Source organism: Sceloporus occidentalis, unplaced genomic scaffold (genome assembly GCF_023333645.1).
Source record: "Sceloporus occidentalis isolate IW3139 unplaced genomic scaffold, rSceOcc1.0.p SCAF_198, whole genome shotgun sequence".
NCBI classification, from domain to species: domain Eukaryota; kingdom Metazoa; phylum Chordata; class Lepidosauria; order Squamata; family Phrynosomatidae; genus Sceloporus; species Sceloporus occidentalis.
Window position 1 is genome coordinate 457,461 of NW_028317178.1, and position 13,231 is coordinate 470,691.

Genomic DNA, 13,231 nt, shown 5'->3' on the forward strand with positions numbered 1-13,231 from the left:
TCTGATCATCACTAGACACATCCAGAATCTTCACCACTTTGTGACATCATCACCTATACCTTAAAAGAGAAGTCTGATGGAATTGTGTTTTCTTTAATCATAATTATAAATGTCACCCCCATTAATGTATTATATTATTACACAAACAAGGGGGTTTCTTTCTCATGGATCCAATAAAGTGCATAAAGGTATCTTGTTTAAATGCTCTTTATTATATCTACAGCTTTCTATCACCAACAAATATATATTTCTATAAGCTTTATATACACACACATCTATACATATACAGATGTATGACGCTGGCTTCTGTACCAGCATGATGTCATCACCTGGGCGGGGCTGGCAGGTACATGAAAAGACAGTTGACGGTTGTTTTTCTTTGTAACCGTTAGCAGACAGTATAATAAAAGCATCAGTTACGTATTGGAATGGTCATTGCATCATTACGTCATAACACACATACACATATATTATATATATATACATACTCATAGATACACATACAGATATATATACACACACATAATTACACATACAGATATATTATATATACACACATAGATACACATACAGATATATTATATACACACACATAGATACACATACAGATATATTATATATACACACACATATAGATACACACACAGACCTATTATATATACACACACATAATTACACATACAGATATATTATATATACACACATAGATACACATACATATATATTATATATACACACATAGATACACATACAGATATATTATATACACACATATAGATACACATACAGATATATTATATACACACACATAATTACACATACAGATATATTATATACACACACATAGATACACATACAGACATATTTTATACACACACATAGATACACATACATGTGGTTGTGCACCATGATGGAGATAACAGTAATATGTTGATTAGATGATGGTAGAGGCTGTGAAGTTCTCCTTTATATTGTTAATGTAACAACGATATCATCTTATTAAAACCTTAATGTTTTAAATTTAAACTAATAATGTAGTCATCACAATGAAAATTCACACAAGACTATGTTCCTAGCGCCACAGGCCCGGTCGTTCCACTGTCCGATTTCCATCATCTCAGCGCAGTTCTCACCCCTTTTTCCATCCGGTTGTTTCGGGTACCAGTTTTTATACCCAATTTTGTTCCCAGATAAACAAACACCCCTTCATCTTTAATGTCATTGATGCCAAGGAACACTCTCCTGTTAAAGGCTTTCGTAATCTGGGAGATGGCCGCGTTCTCGGCGCTGGTTTGGGGAGTCGGCAGCGTCCCCTGGAACTGTTCAGAGTTGGCTTTTGCAGTGGCGTAATCAGCTTCCTTTCTGTTGCTCATGTATACTTTGTTCCCAGAGGAGATCGCTCCAGCTTCGAAGTAGAGAACTGCCAAACAGGACGAAACTATTTTAATATCCTCAAAGAAAACACTGTGAAGGTCAAACATCGGTGGGTTTCTCCAGAAGAAGCCTTGGGCTGTGCATAGCCAAAACAGATAATTTAACTGTTTAACGTTATTTAGGTCCTTCTCTCAGGAGAAACCAGCCAACATTGACCTTTCATAATGTATCGTTTATTAAACGAAGAGATATTTCAACTGATGATTTGGTTAAAAAAAAAACCTTTGGATAAAATATTCTTGGAAAGAACATCTGAATTGTTATGACATTTAGGAACGGAACCAGTCAGAGTTAACTGGCAACCAAGGGCCATAGCAGGAGGATGGACCATGTGGTCAAGACAATCCAGAACAAGTCATACCAGAGAGCAGAAAGACCAGGACAATTTGGGTTAGGATACCAGAGAGCATATAATAATGATGATGTCAGAATAAGACTACATGGTTTCTGGGTCTCAGGTGGGTCCTGAAGCATCAAACTTACCCTTCTGGAGGGATGCCAGCTTCTTCTCTAGAGCAGAAACCCTGCTCTCCAAATTTGTAACTTTTGTGTTCATGTTCGTATCTGCAATGGGCGCAATTCAAAATTAGTTTTGTTGATGGACCAAACAGAATCATGGATAGTGTTTAATAAACTCCAAGGTGACCTTCTGATGTACGTTGAGAAGGTCCTGGCTTTTCAGAGAGCCAACGCAGAACACGGCACGCAGGAGTCAGCGCCTTTTATATGAGCAGTTATTGATTATTCGCGGTATTTCATTGGACTTTTGACTTTTTCCTACGCTTATAGGATTCACGTTGTTGACTTTATAATGTTTTTCATAGCAGGGTAAGCTTTTTGGAGGAACTTGAAATCTAGAGAACTAGGTGAAATTTGAAAATGAATTATATATTTTTTTTTATTTTTGAATATTATTTTTATTATTATTATTATTTTTTTTTATTTTTTTTTAGTAATTTTGATTAGGATTTCTCCTATGGGATAGGGACCTCTGCAGAAAAAAGGCCAGAATCTACCCCCTACTTCTAGAGGGGAGTCAAGGTTTTATAAATAAAAATATATATATTTTTTTCTAGTGGTATGGCTATGAGGCGTTTCTAGTGGTTAGTGTATGAAATTCTCTTTTTTTATTATTTAGATTTTTATATTTTTGCACTGCTGACACTATGACCTCCACTGTAGCAGATCACACAGTGATCACGAAGCAGGGCACTGCAGTCCTGCATCTCTGACCCAGGCGAGGGTTCTCTGCAGTGTCTATATGGATCCCCTTGGATCTCTGCTCCTCCAATCAGTGCTTCCAGCGATGTCCACGCTGATACCAGTGTTTACCATGCATTATAGATTTGCCCGAAACCTTCAATGCTGAGTTTGCTTGTGATTTTTCAGTTGATCTATACCTGCATCATACCTGTTTCATGTGTTACTTATTAATACCTTCAAACACAAGGTTTGTATTTCTTTTTCATTTCATCTATACCTGCAATGCTGTGTTTTAATTTGTTGTTTATTTGCTCAATACGTGAATTACATGAGGAAAGAAAAGAGCATTTGGCACAGTGAAGGACAAATCGAAACTGGGGATGATAGGAGGGTGTCGACGAATTGCTATTTTGATTAAAGAAATATATCTCCGTGGTCTCTGTTTTTAGTTTTATATCAGGCATGGGTTTTTTGTATATTTGAGTCAGGACCTCGGATAAGATAAGGACCTGGAGTGTCTGGGATGTCTGAAGAGACAGAGGGCGAGTGCCTGGAGCAGGGCACGAAAAGGGTCACCTATTTGGTGGTGCGGCAGTTCTGTGAAGCCACCGATGCACTACAAACACACATAACAGAATTTCCAATGCTATTTACAGTTTATTAACAGATATACATAGCAGTGTAAATAGTGGCAGAAAATCCAGAAAAACTGCCATACTTTCTGTGCTTTGGATGGTTCTGGATTACTGAGCGGATGACTGGAACAGCCTCTCAGCAGAATACAACAACCAAAATGAAACATGCACAGAGAAGATATTTTTCATCCCTCTATTCTCAAAATCCATCTTCCTCTGAACACTCAGAACTGTTTGATGATCCAAACAGTGCAGTGCAACAGCAGTAGCACATGTTCGTCACGGTGTCCGTCAGACAAAGCAGGACTCTGGATGTCAGGGAGTCGCTTTCAGAAGACGTTTCAGAAGACGTTTGAGAAGATGTTTTCAATGGCTCTGCCTGGGAAGTCTTGCTTGATGATTCCCCTCTGTCTAAGCTCATTAAGGTTTCTTTAGGAAGCTTTTGAAGATGTCCCTCCAGAGGTTCCTGAGATTTAACAGGTTCCTCTCTGGGTAACGCATCCTTATTTTCCTTCCGAAGCCCACTCTGTGGTTTGAGATGCACCCGACTGTCTGTGCTGGCTGAGTGCTCCACAGGGAGATCTCGTAGATGTTTCTTCAGAGGGCTAGGCTGCTGAGATATAGCAGGTTTACCTCTGGATGATTTATGTCCCTCCTGTACACGTTCATCATTGAGTTTGGGAGGAGAAGGAATCTCCGAGCCACTTCGAATCATCTCCCGCATGTGGGTATTAGGAGACTGGGATGTTTTCATCAGTCCTACCCGTGAAGTCTTGCGTGAAGATTCACCGCTGTCTAAGCTCTTTAAGCTTTCTCCAGGCAGCTTTTGAAGATGTTCCTCCTGAGCGGAAGGCTCCTGAGACATGACAGGTTCCTCTCTGGGTAACGCATCCCTATTTTTCTTCCCACGCCCACTCTGTTGTTTGAGATGCACCCCACTGTCTGTGCTGGTTGAGGGCTCCACAGGGAGATCTCGTAGATGTTTCTTCAGAGGGTAAGGCTGCTGAGATATAGCAGGTTTACCTCTGGATGATTTATGCCTCAATTTCCTCCTGCTCTCCCGTACTCGTTCATCATTGGGGTTGGGTTGTTCTCTGCTGATGGAACGTGTTTCTGGAGGGGAAGGTATCTCAGGGGGCACTACAGTTGCATTTATAGAGTTCTGGACCAGAATTGGTCGATCTGAGCAACTACGAAGCGTCTCCAGCATGTGGCTATGAATATGTTCCCCCGTCTCGGGATCCAAGAATGGGGTTGGGTGGAACCTCATATGTGTCTTGCGTGAAGATTCACGGCTGTCTAAGCTCCTTAAGCTTTCCCTAGGGAGCTTTTGAAGATGTTCCTCCAGAGGGGAAGGCTCCTGAGGCATAACAGGTTCCTCTCTGGGTAACTCATCCCCATTTTTCTTCTTCCCACGCCCACTCTGTTGTTTCAGAAGCACCCCACTGTCTGCGCTGGTTGAGGGCTCCACAGGCAGATCTCGTAGGTGTTTCTTCAGAGGGGTAGGCTGCTGAGATATAGCAGGTTTACCTCTGGATGATTTATGTCTCTCCTGTACGCGTTCATAATTGAGGTTGGGAGGAGAAGGAGTATCCGAGCCACTTCGAATTATCTCCCGCATGTGGGTATTAAAAAATTCCCATGTCTCGGGATCCAGCTTTATCTGTTCAGGAGCTTCAGGAACTTCCTGTGAGAACGCTGGGATATTTCCCTCCACGTCTCTGGTTTTCGTCTCTGACATTTTGTTACCTTTGGCTTCCGCTTCACCAAGGTGAGTAAAATCGTCAGATGTCAGGGTGGGTGACGGGTCACTGGTTTGAGAAGACCGGGATGTTTTTAACAGTCCCGCCTTTGAAGTCTTGCGGCTGTCTAAGCTTTTTACATGCTCTCTTGGGAACTTTTGAAGATGTTCCTCCAGAGGGGAAGGCTCCTGAGATATAACAGGTTCCTCTCTGGGTAACGCATCCCTATTTTTCTTCCCACGCCCACTCTGTTGTTTGAGAAGCTCCCCACTGTCTGCGCTGGTTGAGGGCTCCACAGGGAGATCTCGTAGAGGTTTCCTCAGAGGGTTAGGCTGCTGAGATATAGCAGGTTTACCTCTGGATAATTTGTGTCTCAATTTCTCCCCACTCGGGGCCAGTAAATCTAGTCTTCGGTTGAGGATCCCCAGTTTCTCCTGTACATGTTCATCATTGAGGTTGGGAGGAGAAGGAATCTCCGAGCCACTTCGAATCATCTCCCGCATGTGGGTATTAAAACATTCCCTCGTCTCGGGATCCAGCTTTAGCTGTTCTTTAGCTTTAGGAACTTCCTGTGAGAACGCTGGGATTTTCTTGCGTGAAGATTCACCGCTGTCTAAGCTCTTTAAGCTTTCCCTAGGGAGCTTTTGAAGATGTTCCTCCAGAGGGGAAGGCTCCTGAGATATAACAGGTTCCTCTCTGGGTAACGCATCCCTATTTTTCTTCCCACGCCCACTCTGTTGTTTGAGAAGCTCCCCACTGTCTGTGCTGGTTGAGGGCTCCACAGGGAGATCTCGTAGCGGTTTCTTCAGAGGGTAAGGCTGCTGAGATATAGCAGGTTTACCTCTGGATGATTTATGCCTCAATTTCTCCCCACTCTGCTGCTGTAAAGTTGGTCTTCGGGGGAGGGTCTCCAGTGTCTCCTGTATAGCAGGTTTACCTCTGGATGATTTACGTCTCTCCTGTACGCGTTCATCATTGAGGTTGGGAGGAGAAGGAATCTCCGAGCCACTTCGAATCATCTCCCTCAAGTGGTTATTAAGAAATTCCCTCATCTCGGGATCCAGCTTTATCTGTTCAGGAGCTTCAGGAACTTCCTGTGAGAACGCTGGGATATTTCCCTCCACGTCTCTGTTTGTCATCTCTGACATAATGTTGTCTTTGGCTTCTACTTCACCAAGGTGAGTAAAATCGTCGCAGACGTTTTGTACGTCGTGTGATACACGGCCAACTCTATAAAGAAAGAAACAATGAATTCAGGATGTTGGTTCTCCATAGACAATAATGCTACACATGGGCACGGCCGATCTAGCAGCAACTCTATCAATATAGAGGCTCACAAATAATGAAATTCAAATTTCTTGCCCAAAAAGCAGCTGCCTTGGAAGCGAGATTCAATACAAAATACAAAGAAAGGTGAGGTATGTACAAATAAAAGGTGAGAGGGGCCGGCACATTTTTCTCTTGCTCTATGACCTTAAACCTTCATTGACTCCCCAGCCTTAAGTTCAGGGTGATGTGACTTACCTGTGAGTATCCATGTGTCTGTCTTACTCTCAGAATGTTGTGTTCATATAGCCTGTGCCCCATTGTGACATCATAGCTTCACATGTCATTGTGAAATCATCACTAGGCACAGGCAGAATCTTCATGCCTTTGTGACATCATCACTAGGCACAGCCAGAATCTTCAAATCTCTGTGACAGTATTACAAAGCACAGCTGAGAGCTTCAAATGTCTTTCTGATCATCACTAGACACATCCAGAATCTTCACCACTTTGTGACATCATCACCTATACCTTAAAAGAGAAGTCTGATGGAATTGTGTTTTCTTTAATCATAATTATAAATGTCACCCCCATTAATGTATTATATTATTACACAAACAAGGGGGTTTCTTTCTCATGGATCCAATAAAGTGCATAAAGGTATCTTGTTTAAATGCTCTTTATTATATCTACAGCTTTCTATCACCAACAAATATATATTTCTATAAGCTTTATATACACACACATCTATACATATACAGATGTATGACGCTGGCTTCTGTACCAGCATGATGTCATCACCTGGGCGGGGCTGGCAGGTACATGAAAAGACAGTTGACGGTTGTTTTTCTTTGTAACCGTTAGCAGACAGTATAATAAAAGCATCAGTTACGTATTGGAATGGTCATTGCATCATTACGTCATAACACACATACACATATATTATATATATATACACATACTCATAGATACACATACAGATATATTATATATACACACATAATTACACATACAGATATATTATATACACACACATAGATACACATACAGATATATTATATATACACACACATAATTACACATACAGATATATTATATATACACACACATATAGATACACACACAGACCTATTATATATACACACACATAATTACACATACAGATATATTATATACACACACATAGATACACATACAGATATATTATATATACACACATAATTACACATACAGATATATTATATACACACACATAGATACACATACAGATATATTATATACACACACATAGATACACATACAGATATATTATATACACACACATAGATACACATACAGATATATTATATACACACACATATAGATACACATACAGATATATTATATACACACAAAATTACACATACAGATTTATTATATACACACACATAGATACACATACATATATATTATATATACACACATATAGATACACATACAGATATATTATATACACACACATAGCTACACATACAGATATATTATATACACACACATAGATACACATACAGACATATTTAATACACACACATAGATACACATACAGATATATTATATATACACACATAGATACACATACAGATATATTATATACACACACATAGATACACATACAGATATATTATATACACACACATAGATACACATACAGATATGTTATATACACACACATAGATACACATACATGTGGTTGTGCACCATGATGGAGATAACAGTAATATGTTGATTAGATGATGGTAGAGGCTGTGAAGTTCTCCTTTATATTGTTAATGTAACAACGATATAATCTTATTAAAACCTTAATGTTTTAAATTTAAACTAATAATGTAGTCATCACAATGAAAATTCACACAAGACTATGTTCCTAGCGCCACAGGCCCGGTCGTTCCACTGTCCGATTTCCATCATCTCAGCGCAGTTCTCACCCCTTTTTCCATCCGGTTGTTTCGGGTACCAGTTTTTATACCCAATTTTGTTCCCATTGAGATAAACAAAAACCCCTTCATCTTTAATGTCATTGATGCCAAGGAACACTCTCCTGTTAAAGGCTTTCGTAATCTGGGAGATGGCCGCGTTCTCGGCGCTGGTTTGGGGAGTCGGCAGCGTCCCCTGGAACTGTTCACAGTTGGCTTTTGCAGTGGCGTAATCAGCTTCCTTTCTGTTGCTCATGTATACTTTGTTCCCAGAGGAGATCGCTCCAGCTTCGAAGTAGAGAACTGCCAAACAGGACGAAACTATTTTAATATCCTCAAAGAAAACACTGTGAAGGTCAAACATCGGTGGGTTTCTCCAGAAGAAGCCTTGGGCTGTGCATAGCCAAAACAGATAATTTAACTGTTTAACGTTATTTAGGTCCTTCTCTCAGGAGAAACCAGCCAACATTGACCTTTCATAATGTATCGTTTATTAAACGAAGAGATATTTCAACTGATGATTTGGTTAAAAAAAAAACCTTTGGATAAAATATTCTTGGAAAGAACATCTGAATTGTTATGACATTTAGGAACGGAACCAGTCAGAGTTAACTGGCAACCAAGGGCCATAGCAGGAGGATGGACCATGTGGTCAAGACAATCCAGAACAAGTCATACCAGAGAGCAGAAAGACCAGGACAATTTGGGTTAGGATACCAGAGAGCATATAATAATGATGATGTCAGAATAAGACTACATGGTTTCTGGGTCTCAGGTGGGTCCTGAAGCATCAAACTTACCCTTCTGGAGGGATGCCAGCTTCTTCTCTAGAGCAGAAACCCTGCTCTCCAAATTTGTAACTTTTGTGTTCATGTTCGTATCTGCAATGGGCGCAATTCAAAATTAGTTTTGTTGATGGACCAAACAGAATCATGGATAGTGTTTAATAAACTCCAAGGTGACCTTCTGATGTACGTTGAGAAGGTCCTGGCTTTTCAGAGAGCCAACGCAGAACACGGCACGCAGGAGTCAGCGCCTTTTATATGAGCAGTTATTGATTATTCGCGGTATTTCATTGGACTTTTGACTTTTTCCTACGCTTATAGGATTCACGTTGTTGACTTTATAAAGAGGGCCCCCTGGACCTATAGGAAAGGGGGATCATGACTGCTGGCCCATGCATGGTGGTTTAGTAAGCTTCCTTTCATTGGTGGGTAGCTGCAACAATGTTGCAGCTATTAGGGTTTATAGGAAGGTGAAGAGGTGACTCTTACCTCTTTTTCCTGTACCAACAGCAGCTTCCAGACGTTCCTCTCCCGCCCGCCCCCTTTTTGGTCGTGTATAATTTTGTTGTATTGTGTATATTGTTTTGTTTTCTTTCCTGTTTGTTTTCTTCATTGTCACAGCAGCGGTCTGGGTCCCCTGGCCAGCGCGGTAATTTCAGGCAACCTGGATCATTTGCCCATAGCGGGCTTGGGGAGGCGAGTCCTGCGGGCGGCTCATGGCACCCGCAGGGCTGGGACTATTGGTACAATCGGTGGTAATTTAACTGCCTGTTGGGCCTAGCGCTCAGCAGCTGGCAGGTTGTTTTCAGATGTGTAATGTTTGGTTTCCGCTGGCCTGGGGAATGGTTTAATAAAAGCTGTGGCCAAATGCCCTATCCCACTCATTGGTGTCTAGTGTCTTTATTTCTGGGGTTTGGGTGGGGTATTTGGTTCTTCTTGTTTATTCACCTTGCTATGGGTTTAAGCAGTCATGTTTTTCATAGCAGGGTAAGCTTTTTGGAGGAACTTGAAATCTAGAGAACTAGGTGAAATTTGAAAATGAATTATATATTTTTTTTTATTTTTGAATATTATTTTTATTATTTATTATTATTATTATTTTTTTTTTTTAGTAATTTTGATTAGGATTTCTCCTATGGGATAGGGACCTCTGCAGAAAAAAGCCCAGCATCTACCCCCTTCTTCTAGAGGGGAGTCAAGGTTTTATAAATAAAAATATATATTTTTTTTTCTAGTGGTATGGCTATGAGGCGTTTCTAGTGGTTAGTGCATGAAATTCTCTTTTTTTATTATTTAGATTTTTATATTTTTGCACTGCTGACACTATGACCTCCACTGTAGCAGATCACACAGTGATCACGAAGCAGGGCACTGCAGTCCTGCATCTCTGACCCAGGCGAGGGTTCTCTGCAGTGTCTATATGGATCCCCTTGGATCTCTGCTCCTCCAATCAGTGCTTCCAGCGATGTCCACGCTGATACCAGTGTTTACCATGCATTATAGATTTGCCCTAAACCTTCAATGCTGAGTTTGCTTGTGATTTTTCAGTTGATCTATACCTGCATCATACCTGTTTCATGTGTTACTTATTAAAACCTTCAAACACAAGGTTTGTATTTCTTTTTCATTTCATCTATACCTGCAATGCTGTGTTTTAATTTGTTGTTTATTTGCTCAATACGTGAATTACATGAGGAAAGAAAAGAGCATTTGGCACAGTGAAGGACAAATCGAAACTGGGGATGATAGGAGGGTGTCGACGAATTGCTATTTTGATTAAAGAAATATATCTCCGTGGTCTCTGTTTTTAGTTTTATATCAGGCATGGGTTTTTTGTATATTTGAGTCAGGACCTCGGATAAGATAAGGACCTGGAGTGTCTGGGATGTCTGAAGAGACAGAGGGCGAGTGCCTGGAGCAGGGCACGAAAAGGGTCACCTATTTGGTGGTGCGGCAGTTCTGTGAAGCCACCGATGCACTACAAACACACATAACAGAATTTCCAATGCTATTTACAGTTTATTAACAGATATACATAGCAGTGTAAATAGTGGCAGAAAATCCAGAAAAACTGCCATACTTTCTGTGCTTTGGATGGTTCTGGATTACTGAGCGGATGACTGGAACAGCCTCTCAGCAGAATACAACAACCAAAATGAAACATGCACAGAGAAGATATTTTTCATCCCTCTATTCTCAAAATCCATCTTCCTCTGAACACTCAGAACTGTTTGATGATCCAAACAGTGCAGTGTAACAGCAGTAGCACATGTTCGTCACGGTGTCCGTCAGACAAAGCAGGACTCTGGATGTCAGGGAGTCGCTTTCAGAAGACGTTTCAGAAGACGTTTGAGAAGATGTTTTCAATGGCTCTGCCTGGGAAGTCTTGCTTGATGATTCCCCTCTGTCTAAGCTCGTTAAGCTTTCTCTAGGAAGCTTTTGAAGATGTCCCTCCAGAGGTTCCTGAGATTTAACAGGTTCCTCTCTGGGTAACGCATCCTTATTTTCCTTCCGAAGCCCACTCTGTGGTTTGAGATGCACCCGACTGTCTGTGCTGGCTGAGTGCTCCACAGGGAGATCTCGTAGATGTTTCTTCAGAGGGCTAGGCTGCTGAGATATAGCAGGTTTACCTCTGGATGATTTATGTCTCTCCTGTACACGTTCATCATTGAGTTTGGGAGGAGAAGGAATCTCCGAGCCACTTCGAATCATCTCCCGCATGTGGGTATTAGGAGACTGGGATGTTTTCATCAGTCCTACCCGTGAAGTCTTGCGTGAAGATTGACCGCTGTCTAAGCTCTTTAAGCTTTCTCCAGGCAGCTTTTGAAGATGTTCATCCTGAGCGGAAGGCTCCTGAGACATGACAGGTTCCTCTCTGGGTAACGCATCCCTATTTTTCTTCCCACGCCCACTCTGTTGTTTGAGATGCACCCCACTGTCTGTGCTGGTTGAGGGCTCCACAGGTAGATCTCGTAGATGTTTCTTCCGAGGGTAAGGCTGCTGAGATATAGCAGGTTTACCTCTGGATGATTTATGCCTCAATTTCCTCCTGCTCTCCCGTACTCGTTCATCATTGGGGTTGGGTTGTTCTCTGCTGATGGAACGTGTTTCTGGAGGGGAAGGTATCTCAGGGGGCACTACAGTTGCATTTATAGAGTTCTGGACCAGAAATGGTCGATCTGAGCAACTACGAAGCGTCTCCAGCATGTGGCTATGAATATGTTCCCCCGTCTCGGGATCCAAGAATGGGGTTGGGTGGAACCTCATATGTGTCTGGCGTGAAGATTCACGGCTGTCTAAGCTCTTTAAGCTTTCCCTAGGGAGCTTTTGAAGATGTTCCTCCAGAGGGGAAGGCTCCTGAGGCATAACAGGTTCCTCTCTGGGTAACTCATCCCCATTTTTCTTCTTCCCACGCCCACTCTGTTGTTTCAGAAGCACCCCACTGTCTGCGCTGGTTGAGGGCTCCACAGGCAGATCTCGTAGGTGTTTCTTCAGAGGGGTAGGCTGCTGAGATATAGCAGGTTTACCTCTGGATGATTTATGTCTCTCCTGTACGCGTTCATACAGGAGGTTGGGAGGAGAAGGAGTATCCGAGCCACTTCGAATTATCTCCCGCATGTGGGTATTAAAAAATTCCCATGTCTCGGGATCCAGCTTTATCTGTTCAGGAGCTTCAGGAACTTCCTGTGAGAACGCTGGGATATTTCCCTCCACGTCTCTGGTTTTCGTCTCTGACATTTTGTTACCTTTGGCTTCCGCTTCACCAAGGTGAGTAAAATCGTCAGATGTCAGGGTGGGTGACGGGTCACTGGTTTGAGAAGACCGGGATGTTTTTAACAGTCCCGCCTTTGAAGTCTTGCGGCTGTCTAAGCTTTTTACATGCTCTCTTGGGAACTTTTGAAGATGTTCCTCCAGAGGGGAAGGCTCCTGAGATATAACAGGTTCCTCTCTGGGTAACGCATCCCTATTTTTCTTCCCACGCCCACTCTGTTGTTTGAGAAGCTCCCCACTGTCTGTGCTGGTTGAGGGCTCCACAGGGAGATCTCGTAGAGGTTTCTTCAGAGGGTTAGGCTGCTGAGATATAGCAGGTTTACCTCTAGATAGTCTCAATATCTCCCCACTCTGGGTCAGTAAAGCTAGTCTTCGGTTGAGGATCCCCAGTTTCTCCTGTACATGTTCATCATTGAGGTTGGGAGGAGAAGGAATCTCCGAGC